Source organism: Hydractinia symbiolongicarpus, chromosome 3 (genome assembly GCF_029227915.1).
Source record: "Hydractinia symbiolongicarpus strain clone_291-10 chromosome 3, HSymV2.1, whole genome shotgun sequence".
NCBI classification, from domain to species: Eukaryota; Metazoa; Cnidaria; class Hydrozoa; order Anthoathecata; family Hydractiniidae; genus Hydractinia; species Hydractinia symbiolongicarpus.
The window spans coordinates 5,873,668-5,886,083 of NC_079877.1; positions in this window are offsets into that span (position 1 = coordinate 5,873,668).

Here is a 12,416-nt window from a genome sequence, read left to right on the forward strand (position 1 = left end):
TCAAAAATGTTTTCATTTTTGATGAGACGCTTAATGAAAGAGGTTTAATCGCCGGCAAACGAAATCCCGCGTTTTCCCGTAAATCCGGGGTTTGGCCCGTATAGTCGAATGTATACAAACAAAGTACCCAGGGAGTAAACTCATTTCCCGAACGACGCTGAATAAAAGAAGTTCAATCGCCGGCAAACGAAAACCTGCAATTTCCCGTAAATCCTGGACTCGGCCCGTATAGTCAAAAGTATACAAAGAAAGTACCCAGGGAGTAAACTCATTTCCCGAACGATTTTTTAAATTATTTTTTCACCACTAAAACGCATGAGACTTGTAGTTTTCAAAAATGTTTTCATTTTTGATGAGACGCTTAATGAAAGAGATTTAATCGCAGGAAAACGAAATCCCGCGTTTTCCCGTAAATCCGGGGCTTGGCCCGTATAGTCGAATGTATACAAAGAAAGTACCCAGGGAGTAAACTCATTTCCCGAACGATTTTTAAAATTTTTTTTTCACCACTAAAACGCATGAGACTTGTAGTTTTCAAAAATGTTTTCATTTTTGATGAGACGCTTAATGAAAGAGGTTTAATCGCCGTAAAACGAAAACCCGCGATTTACCGTAAATCCCGGGCTTGGCCCGAATAGTCGAATGTATACAAAGAAAGTACCCTGTGAGTAAACTCATTTCCAGAACGATTTTTTAAATTATTTTTTCACCACTAAAACGCATAAGACTTGTAGTTTTTAAAAATGTTTTCATTTTTGATGAGACGCTGAATAAAAGAAGTTTAATCGCCGGCAAAAGAAAACCCGCGATTTCCCGTAAATCCCGGCTTGGCCGTATAGTCAAAAGTATACAAAGAAAGTACCCAGGGAGTCAACTCATTTCCCGAACGATTTTTTAAATTATTTTTTCACCACTAAAACGCATGAGACTTGTAGTTTTAAAAAATGTTTTTATTTTTGATGAGACGCTGAATAAAAGAAGTTTAATCGCCGGCAAACGAAAACCCGCGATTTCCCGTAAATCCCGGGCTTGGCACGTATAGTCGAATGTATACAAAGAAAGTACCCTGTGAGTAAACTCATTTCCAGAACGATTTTTTAAATTATTTTTTCACCACTAAAGCCCATGAGACTTGTAGTTTTTAAAAATGTTTTCATTTTTGATGAGACGCTGAATAAAAGAAGTTTAATCGCCGGCAAATGAAAACCCGCGATTTTCCGTAAATCCCGGGCTCGGCCCGTATAGTCAAAAGTATACAAAGAAAGTACCCAGGTAGTAAACTCATTTCCCGAACGATTTTTTGCATTATTTTTTACCACTAAACGCATGAGACTTGTAGTTTTCAAAAATATTTTCATATTTGATGGGACGCTGAATAAAAGAAGTTTAATCGCCGGAAAACGAAAATCCGCGATTTCCCGTAAATCCCGGACTCGGCCCGTATAGTCAAAAGTATACAAAGAAAGTACCCAGGAAGTAAACTCATTTCCCGAACGATTTTTTAAATTATTTTTTCACCACTAAAACGCATGAGACTTGTTGTTTTCAAAAATTTTTTCATTTTTGATGAGACGCTGAATAAAAGAAGTTTAATCGCCGGCAAACGAAAACCCGCGATTTGCCGTAAATCCCGGGCTTGGCTCGTATAGTCAAAAGTATACAAAGAAAGTACCCAGGGAGTAAACTCATTTCCCGAACGATTTTTTAAATTATTTTTTCACCACTAAAACGCATGAGACTTGTAGTTTTCAAAAATGTTTTCGTTTTTGATGAGACGCTTAATGAAAGAGGTTTAATCGCCGGCAAACGAAATCCCGCGTTTTCCCGTAAATCCGGGGTTTGGCCCGTATAGTCGAATGTATACAAAGAAAGTACCCAGGGAGTAAACTCATTTCCCGAACGATTTTTTATATTATTTTTTTACCACTAAACGCATGAGACTTGTAGTTTTCAAAAATATTTTCATATTTGATGGGACGCTGAATAAAAGAAGTTTAATCGCCGGCAAACGAAAACCCGCGATTTCCCTTTAATCCCGGACTCGGCCCGTATAGTCAAAAGTATACAAAGAAAGTACCCAGGGAGTAAACTCATTTCCCGAACGATTTTTTAAATTATTTTTTCACCACTAAAACGCATGAGACTTGTAGTTTTCAAAAATGTTTTCATTTTTGATGAGACGCTTAATGAAAGAGGTTTAATCGCCGGCAAACGAAATCCCGCGTTTTCCCGTAAATCCGGGGTTTGGCCCGTATAGTCGAATGTATACAAACAAAGTACCCAGGGAGTAAACTCATTTCCCGAACGATTTTTTAAATTTTTTTTTCACCACTAATACGTATGAGAATTGTAGTTTTCAAAAATGTTTTCATTTTTGATGAGACGCTTAATGAAAGAGGTTTAATCGGCGGAAAACGAAAACCCGCGATTTCCCGTAAATCCCGGGCTTGGCCCGTATAGTCGAATGTATACAAAGAAAGTACCCTGTGAGTAAACTCATTTCCAGAACGATTTTTTAAATTATTTTTTCACCACTAAAACGCATAAGACTTGTAGTTTTTAAAAATGTTTTCATTTTTGATGAGACGCTGAATAAAAGAAGTTTAATCTCCGGCAAACGAAAACCCGCGATTTCCCGTAAATCCCGGCTTGGCCCGTATAGTCAAAAGTATACAAAGAAAGTACCCAGGGAGTAAACTCATTTCCCGAACGATTTTTTAAATTATTTTTTCACCACTAAAACGCATGAGACTTGTAGTTTTAAAAAATGTTTTTATTTTTGATGAGACGCTGAATAAAAGAAGTTTAATCGCCGGCAAACGAAAACCCGCGATTTCCCGTAAATCCCGGGCTTGGCACGTATAGTCGAATGTATACAAAGAAAGTACCCTGTGAGTAAACTCATTTCCAGAACGATTTTTTAAATTATTTTTTCACCACTAAAGCCCATGAGACTTGTAGTTTTTAAAAATGTTTTCATTTTTGATGAGACGCTGAATAAAAGAAGTTTAATCGCCGGCAAACGAAAACCCGCGATTTCCCGTAAATCCCGGCTTGGCCCGTATAGTCAAAAGTAAACAAAGAAAGTATCCAGGCAGTAAACTCATTTCCCGAACGATTTTTTAAATTATTTTTTCACCACTAAAACGCATGAGACTTGTAGTTTTCAAAAATGTTTTCATTTTTGATGAGACGCTGAATAAAAGAATTTTAATCGCCGGCAAACGAAAACCCGCGATTTCCCGTAAATCCCGGGCTTGGCACGTATAGTCGAATGTATACAAAGAAAGTACCCTGTGAGTAAACTCATTTCCAGAACGATTTTTTAAATTATTTTTTCACCACTAAAGCGCATGAGACTTGTAGTTTTTAAAAATGTTTTCATTTTTGATGAGACGCTGAATAAAAGAAGTTTAATCGCCGGCAAACGAAAACCCGCGATTTCCCGTAAATCCCGGGCTTGGCCCGTATAGTCAAAAGTATACAAAGAAAGTACCCAGGGAGTAAACTCATTTCCCGAACGATTTTTTAAATTACTTTTTCACCACTAAAACGCATGTGACTTGTAGTTTTTAAAAATGTTTTCATTTTTGATGAGACGCTGAATAAAAGAAGTTCAATCGCCGGCAAACGAAAACCTGCGATTTCCCGTAAATCTTGGACTCGGCCCGTATAGTCAAAAGTATACAAAGAAAGTACCCAGGGAGTTAACTCATTTCCCGAACGATTTTTTACATTATTTTTTACCACTAAACGCATGAGGCTTGTAGTTTTCAAAAATATTTTCATATTTGAGGGACGCTGAATAAAAGAAGTTTAATCGCCGGCAAACGAAAATCCGCGATTTCCCGTAAATCCCGGACTCGGCCCGTATAGTCAAAAGTATACAAAGAAAGTACCCAGGGAGTAAACTCATTTCCCGAACGATTTTTTATATTATTTTTTTTACCACTAAACGCATGAGACTTGTAGTTTTTAAAAATGTTTTCATTTTTGATGAGACGCTGAATAAAAGAAGTTCAATCGCCGGCAAACGAAAACCTGCGATTTCCCGTAAATCTTGGACTCGGCCCGTATAGTCAAAAGTATACAAAGAAAGTACCCAGGGAGTTAACTCATTTCCCGAACGATTTTTTACATTATTTTTTACCACTAAACGCATGAGGCTTGTAGTTTTCAAAAATATTTTCATATTTGAGGGACGCTGAATAAAAGAAGTTTAATCGCCGGCAAACGAAAATCCGCGATTTCCCGTAAATCCCGGACTCGGCCCGTATAGTCAAAAGTATACAAAGAAAGTACCCAGGGAGTAAACTCATTTCCCGAACGATTTTTTATATTATTTTTTTTACCACTAAACGCATGAGACTTGTAGTTTTCAAAAATATCTTCATATTTGATGGGACGCTTGATAAAAGAAGTTTAATCGCCGGCAAACGAAAATCCGCGATTTCCCGTAAATCCCGGACTCGGCCCGTATAATCAAAAGTATACAAAGAAAGTACCCAGGGAGTAAACTCATTTCCCGAACGATTTTTTAAATTATTTTTTCACCACTAAAACGCATGAGACTTGTAGTTTTTAAGAATGTTTTCATTTTTGATGAGACGCTGAATAAAAGCAGTTTAATCGCCGGCAAACTAAAACCCGCGATTTCCCGTAAATCCCGGGCTTGGCACGTATAGTCGCATGTATACAAAGAAAGTACACTGTGAGTAAACTCATTTCCAGAACGATTTTTTAAATTATTTTTTCACCACTAAAACGCATAAGACTTGTAGTTTTTAAAAATGTTTTCATTTTTGATGAGACGCTGAATAAAAGAAGTTTAATCGCCGGCAAACGAAAACCTGCGATTTCCCGTAAATCCCGGCTTGGCCCGTATAGTCAAAAGTATACAAAGAAAGTACCCAGGGAGTAAACTCATTTCCCGAAAGATTTTTTAAATTATTTTTTCACCACTAAAACGCATGAGACTTGTAGTTTTCAAAAATTTTTTCATTTTTAATGAGACGCTGAATAAAAGAAGTTTATTCGCCGGCAAACGAAAACCCGCGATTTCCCGTAAATCCCGGGCTTGGCCCGTATAGTCAAAAGTATACAAAGGAAGTACCCAGGGAGTAAACTCATTTCCCGAACGATTTTTTATATTATTTTTTTACCACTAAACGCATGAGACTTGTAGTTTTCAAAATTATTTTCATATTTGATGGGACGCTGAATAAAAGAAGTTTAATCGCCGGCAAACGAAAATTCGCGATTTCCCGTAAATCCCGGACTCGGCCCGTATAGTCAAAAGTATACAAAGAAGTACCCAGGGAGTAAACTCATTTCCCGAACGATTTTTTAAATTTTTTTTTCACCACTAATACGCATGAGACTTGTAGTTTTCAAAAATGTTTTCATTTTTGATGAGACGCTTAATGAAAGAGATTTATTCGCAGGAAAACGAAATCCCGCGATTTCCCGTAAATCCCGGGCTTGGCCCGTATAGTCGAATGTATACAAAGAAAGTACCCTGTGAGTAAACTCATTTCCAGGACGATTTTTTAAATTATTTTTTCACCACTAAAGCCCATGAGACTTGTAGTTTTTAAAAATGTTTTCATTTTTGATGAGACGCTGAATAAAAGAAGTTTAATCGCCGGCAAAAGAAAACCCGCGATTTCCCGTAAATCCCGGCCTGGCCCGTATAGTCAAAAGTATACAAAGAAAGTACCCAGGTAGTAAACTCATTTCCCGAACGATTTTTTATATTATTTTTTTACCACTAAACGCATGAGACTTGTAGTTTTCAAAAATATTTTCATATTTGATGGGACGCTGAATAAAAGAAGTTTAATCGCCGGCAAACGAAAATCCGCGATTTCCCGTAAATGCCGGACTCGGCCCGTATAGTCAAAAGTATACAAAGAAAGTACATAGGGAGTAAACTCATTTCCCGAATGATTTTTTAAATTATTTTTTCGCCACTAAAACGCATCAGACTTGTTGTTTTCAAAAAGGTTTTCATTTTTGATGAGACGCTGAATAAAAGAAGTTTAATCGCCGGCAAACGAAAACCCGCGATTTGCCGTAAATCCCGGGCTTGACCCGTATAGTCGAAAGTATACAAAGAAAGTACCCAGGGAGTAAACTCATTTCCAGAACGATTTTTTAAATTATTTTTTCACCACTAAAACGCATAAGACTTGTAGTTTTTAAAAATGTTTTCATTTTTGATAAGACGGTGAATGAAAGAGGTTTAATCGCCGGAAAACGAAAACCCGCGATTTCCCGTAAATCCCGGGCTTGGCCCGTATAGTCGAATGTATACAAAGAAAGTACCCTGTGAGTAAACTCATTTCCAGAACGATTTTTTAAATTATTTTTTCACCACTAAAACGCATAAGACTTGTAGTTGTTAAAAATGTCTTCATTTTTGATGAGACCCTGAATAAAAGAAGTTTAATCGCCGGCAAAAGAAAACCCGCGATTTCCCGTAAATCCCGGCTTGGCCGTATAGTCAAAAGTATACAAAGAAAGTACCCAGGGAGTAAACTCATTTCCCGAACGATTTTTAAATTATTTCTTCACCACTAAAACGCATGAGACTTGTAGATTTAAAAAATGTTTTTATTTTTGATGAGACGCTGAATAAAAGAAGTTTAATCGCCGGCAAACGAAAACCCGAGATTTCCCGTAAATCCTGGGCTTGGCACGTATAGTCGAATGTATACAAAGAAAGTACCCTGTGAGTAAACTCATTTCCAGAACGATTTTTTAAATTATTTTTTCACCACTAAAGCCCATGAGACTTGTAGTTTTTAAAAATGTTTTCATTTTTGATGAGACGCTGAATAAAAGAAGTTTAATCGCCGGCAAACGAAAACCCGCGATTTCCCGTAAATCCCGGGCTTGGCCCGTATAGTCAAAAGTATACAAAGAAAGTACCCAGGTAGTAAACTCATTTCCCGAACTATTTTTTATATTATTTTTTTACCACTAAACGCATGAGACTTGTAGTTTTCAAAAATATTTTCATATTTGATGGGACGCTGAATAAAAGAAGTTTAATCGCCGGCAAACGAAAATCCGCGATTTCCCGTAAATCCCGGACTCGGCCCGTATAGTCAAAAGTATACAAAGAAAGTACACAGGGAGTAAACTCATTTCCCGATCGATTTTTTAATTTATTTTTTCACCACTAAAACGCATGAGACTTGTTGTTTTCAAAAATGTTTTCATTTTTGATGAGACGCTGAATAAAAGAAGTTTAATCGCCGGCAAACGAAAACCCCCGATTTGCCGTAAATCCCTGGCTTGGCCCGTATAGTCAAAAGTATACAAAGAAAGTACCCAGGGAGTAAACTCATTTCCAGAACGATTTTTTAAATTATTTTTTCACCACTAAAACGCATAAGACTTGTAGTTTTTAAAAATGTTTTCATTTTTGATGAGACGCTGAATAAAAGAAGTTTAATCGCCGGCAAACGAAAACCCGCGATTTCCCGTAAATCCCGGGCTTGGACCGTATGGTCAAAAGTATACAAAGGAAGTACCCAGGGAGTAAACTCATTTCCCGAACGATTTTTTATATTATTTTTTTACCACTAAACGCATGAGACTTGTAGTTTTCAAAAATATTTTCATATTTGATGGGACGCTGAATAAAAGAAGTTTAATCGCCGGCAAACGAAAATCCGCGATTTCCCGTAAATCCCGGACTCGGCCCGTATAGTCAAATGTATACAAAGAAAGTACCCAGGGAGTAAACTCATTTCCAGAACGATTTTTTAAATTATTTTTTCACCACTAAAACGCATAAGATTTGTAGTTTTTAAAAATGTCTTCATTTTTGATGAGACCCTGAATAAAAGAAGTTTAATCGCCGGCAAAAGAAAACCCGCGATTTCCCGTAAATCCCGGCTTGGCCGTATAGTCAAAAGTATACAAAGAAAGTACCCAGGGAGTAAACTCATTTCCCGAACGATTTTTAAATTATTTTTTCACCACTAAAACGCATGAGACTTGTAGTTTTAAAAAATGTTTTTATTTTTGATGAGACGCTGAATAAAAGAAGTTTAATCGCCGGCAAACGAAAACCCGAGATTTCCCGTAAATCCCGGGCTTGGCACGTATAGTCGAATGTATACAAAGAAAGTACCCTGTGAGTAAACTCATTTCCAGAACGATTTTTTAAATTATTTTTTCACCACTAAAGCCCATGAGACTTGTAGTTTTTAAAAATGTTTTCATTTTTGATGAGACGCTGAATAAAAGAAGTTTAATCGCCGGCAAACGAAAACCCGCGATTTCCCGTAAATCCCGGGCTTGGCCCGTATAGTCAAAAGTATACAAAGAAAGTACCCAGGTAGTAAACTCATTTCCCGAACGATTTTTTATATTATTTTTTTACCACTAAACGCATGAGACTTGTAGTTTTCAAAAATATTTTCATATTTGATGGGACGCTGAATAAAAGAAGTTTAATCGCCTGCAAACGAAAATCCGCGATTTCCCGTAAATCCCGGACTCGGCCCGTATAGTCAAAAGTATACAAAGAAAGTACACAGGGAGTAAACTCATTTCCCGAACGATTTTTTAAATTATTTTTTCACCACTAAAACGCATGAGACTTGTTGTTTTCAAAAATGTTTTCATTTTTGATGAGACGCTGAATAAAAGAAGTTTAATCGCCGGCAAACGAAAACCCGCGAATTGCCGTAAATCCCGGGCTTGGCCCGTTTAGTCAAAAGTATACAAAGAAAGTACCCAGGGAGTAAACTCATTTCCAGAACGATTTTTTAAATTATTTTTTCACCACTAAAACGCATAAGACTTGTAGTTTTTAAAAATGTTTTCATTTTTGATGAGACGCTGAATAAAAGAAGTTTAATCGCCGGCAAACGAAAACCCGCGATTTCCCGTAAATCCCGGGCTTGGCCCGTATAGTCAAAAGTATACAAAGGAACTACCCAGGGAGTAAACTCATTTCCCGAACGATTTTTTATATTATTTTTTTACCACTAAACGCATGAGACTTGTAGTTTTCAAAAATATTTTCATATTTGATGGGACGCTGAATAAAAGAAGTTTAATCGCCGGCAAACGAAAATCCGCGATTTCCCGTAAATCCCGGACTCGGCCCGTATAGTCAAACGTATTTAAAGAAAGTACCCAGGGAGTAAACTCATTTCCCGAACGATTTTTTAAATTTTTTTTGCACCACTAAAACGCATGAGACTTGTAGTTTTCAAAAATATTTTCATTTTTGATGAGACGCTTAATGAAAGAGATTTAATCGCAGGAAAACGAAATCTCGCGTTTTCCCGTAAATCCGGGGCTTGGCCCGTATAGTCGAATGTATACAAAGAAAGTACCCAGGGAGTAAACTCATTTCCCGAACGATTTTTTAAATTTTTTTTTCACCACTAAAACGCATGAGACTTGTAGTTTTCAAAAATGTTTTCATTTTTGATGAGACGCTTAATGAAAGAGGTTTAATCGCCGGAAAACGAAAACCCGCGATTTCCCGTAAATCCCGGGCTTGGCCCGAATAGTCGAATGTATACAAAGAAAGTACCCTGTGAGTAAACTCATTTCCAGAACGATTTTTTAAATTATTTTTTCACCACTAAAACGCATAAGACTTGTAGTTTTTAAAAATGTTTTCATTTTTGATGAGACGCTGAATAAAAGAAGTTTAATCGCCGGCAAAAGAAAACCCGCGATTTCCCGTAAATCCCGGCTTGGCCGTATAGTCAAAAGTATACAAAGAAAGTACATAGGGAGTAAACTCATTTCCCGAATGATTTTTTAAATTATTTTTTCGCCACTAAAACGCATCAGACTTGTTGTTTTCAAAAAGGTTTTCATTTTTGATGAGACGCTGAATAAAAGAAGTTTAATCGCCGGCAAACGAAAACCCGCGATTTGCCGTAAATCCCGGGCTTGGCCCGTATAGTCAAAAGTATACAAAGAAAGTACCCAGGGAGTAAACTCATTTCCAGAACGATTTTTTAAATTATTTTTTCACCACTAAAACGCATAAGACTTGTAGTTTTTAAAAATGTTTTCATTTTTGATAAGACGCTGAATGAAAGAGGTTTAATCGCCGGAAAACGAAAACCCGCGATTTCCCGTAAATCCCGGGCTTGGCCCGTATAGTCGAATGTATACAAAGAAAGTACCCTGTGAGTAAACTCATTTCCAGAACGATTTTTTAAATTATTTTTTCACCACTAAAACGCATAAGACTTGTAGTTTTTAAAAATGTCTTCATTTTTGATGAGACCCTGAATAAAAGAAGTTTAATCGCCGGCAAAAGAAAACCCGCGATTTCCCGTAAATCCCGGCTTGGCCGTATAGTCAAAAGTATACAAAGAAAGTACCCAGGGAGTAAACTCATTTCCCGAACGATTTTTAAATTATTTTTTCACCACTAAAACGCATGAGACTTGTAGTTTTAAAAAATGTTTTTATTTTTGATGAGACGCTGAATAAAAGAAGTTTAATCGCCGGCAAACGAAAACCCGAGATTTCCCGTAAATCCCGGGCTTGGCACGTATAGTCGAATGTATACAAAGAAAGTACCCTGTGAGTAAACTCATTTCCAGAACGATTTTTTAAATTATTTTTTCACCACTAAAGCCCATGAGACTTGTAGTTTTTAAAAATGTTTTTATTTTTGATGAGACGCTGAATAAAAGAAGTTTAATCGCCGGCAAACGAAAACCCGCGATTTCCCGTAAATCCCGGGCTTGGCCCGTATAGTCAAAAGTATACAAAGAAAGTACCCAGGTAGTAAACTCATTTCCCGAACGATTTTTTATATTATTTTTTTACCACTAAACGCATGAGACTTGTAGTTTTCAAAAATATTTTCATATTTGATGGGACGCTGAATAAAAGAAGTTTAATCGCCGGCAAACGAAAATCCGCGATTTCCCGTAAATCCCGGACTCGGCCCGTATAGTCAAAAGTATACAAAGAAAGTACACAGGGAGTAAACTCATTTCCCGAACGATTTTTTAAATTATTTTTTCACCACTAAAACGCATGAGACTTGTTGTTTTCAAAAATGTTTTCATTTTTGATGAGACGCTGAATAAAAGAAGTTTAATCGCCGGCAAACGAAAACCCGCGATTTGCCGTAAATCCCGGGCTTGGCCCGTATAGTCAAAAGTATATAAAGAAAGTACCCAGGGAGTAAACTCATTTCCAGAACGATTTTTTAAATTATTTTTTCACCACTAAAACGCATAAGACTTGTAGTTTTTAAAAATGTTTTCATTTTTGATGAGACGCTGAATAAAAGAAGTTTAATCGCCGGCAAACGAAAACCCGCGATTTCGGGTAAATCCCGGGCTTGGCCCGTATAGTCAAAAGTATACAAAGGAAGTACCCAGGGAGTAAACTCATTTCCCGAACGATTTTTTATATTATTTTTTTACCACTAAACGCATGAGACTTGTAGTTTTCAAAAATATTTTCATATTTGATGGGACGCTGAATAAAAGAAGTTTAATCGCTGGCAAACGAAAATCCGCGATTTCCCGTAAATCCCGGACTCGGCCCGTATAGTCAAATGTATACAAAGAAAGTACCCAGGGAGTAAACTCATTTCCCGAACGATTTTTTAAATTTTTTTTTCACCACTAAAACGCATGAGACTTGTAGTTTTCAAAAATATTTTCATTTTTGATGAGACGCTTAATGAAAGAGATTTAATCGCAGGAAAACGAAATCTCGCGTTTTCCCGTAAATCCGGGGCTTGGCCCGTATAGTCGAATGTATACAAAGAAAGTACCCAGGGAGTAAACTCATTTCCCGAACGATTTTTTAAATTTTTTTTTCACCACTAAAACGCATGAGACTTGTAGTTTTCAAAAATGTTTTCATTTTTGATGAGACGCTTAATGAAAGAGGTTTAATCGCCGGAAATCGAAAACCCGCGATTTCCCGTAAATCCTGGGCTTGGCCCGAATAGTCGAATGTATACAAAGAAAGTGCCCTGTGAGTAAACTCATTTCCAGAACGATTTTTTAAATTATTTTTTCACCACTAAAACGCATAAGACTTGTAGTTTTTAAAAATGTTTTCATTTTTGATGAGACGCTTGATAAAAGAAGTTTAATCGCCGGCAAAAGAAAACCCGCGATTTCCCGTAAATCCCGGCTTGGCCGTATAGTCAAAAGTATACAAAGAAAGTACCCAGGGAGTAAACTCATTTCCCGAACGATTTTTTAAATTATTTTTTCACCACTAAAACGCATGAGACTTGTAGTTTTAAAAAATGTTTTTATTTTTGATGAGACGCTGAATAAAAGAAGTTTAATCGCCGGCAAACGAAAACCCGCGATTTCCCGTAAATCCCGTGCTTCGCACGTATAGTCGAATGTATACAAAGAAAGTACCCTGTGAGTAAACTCATT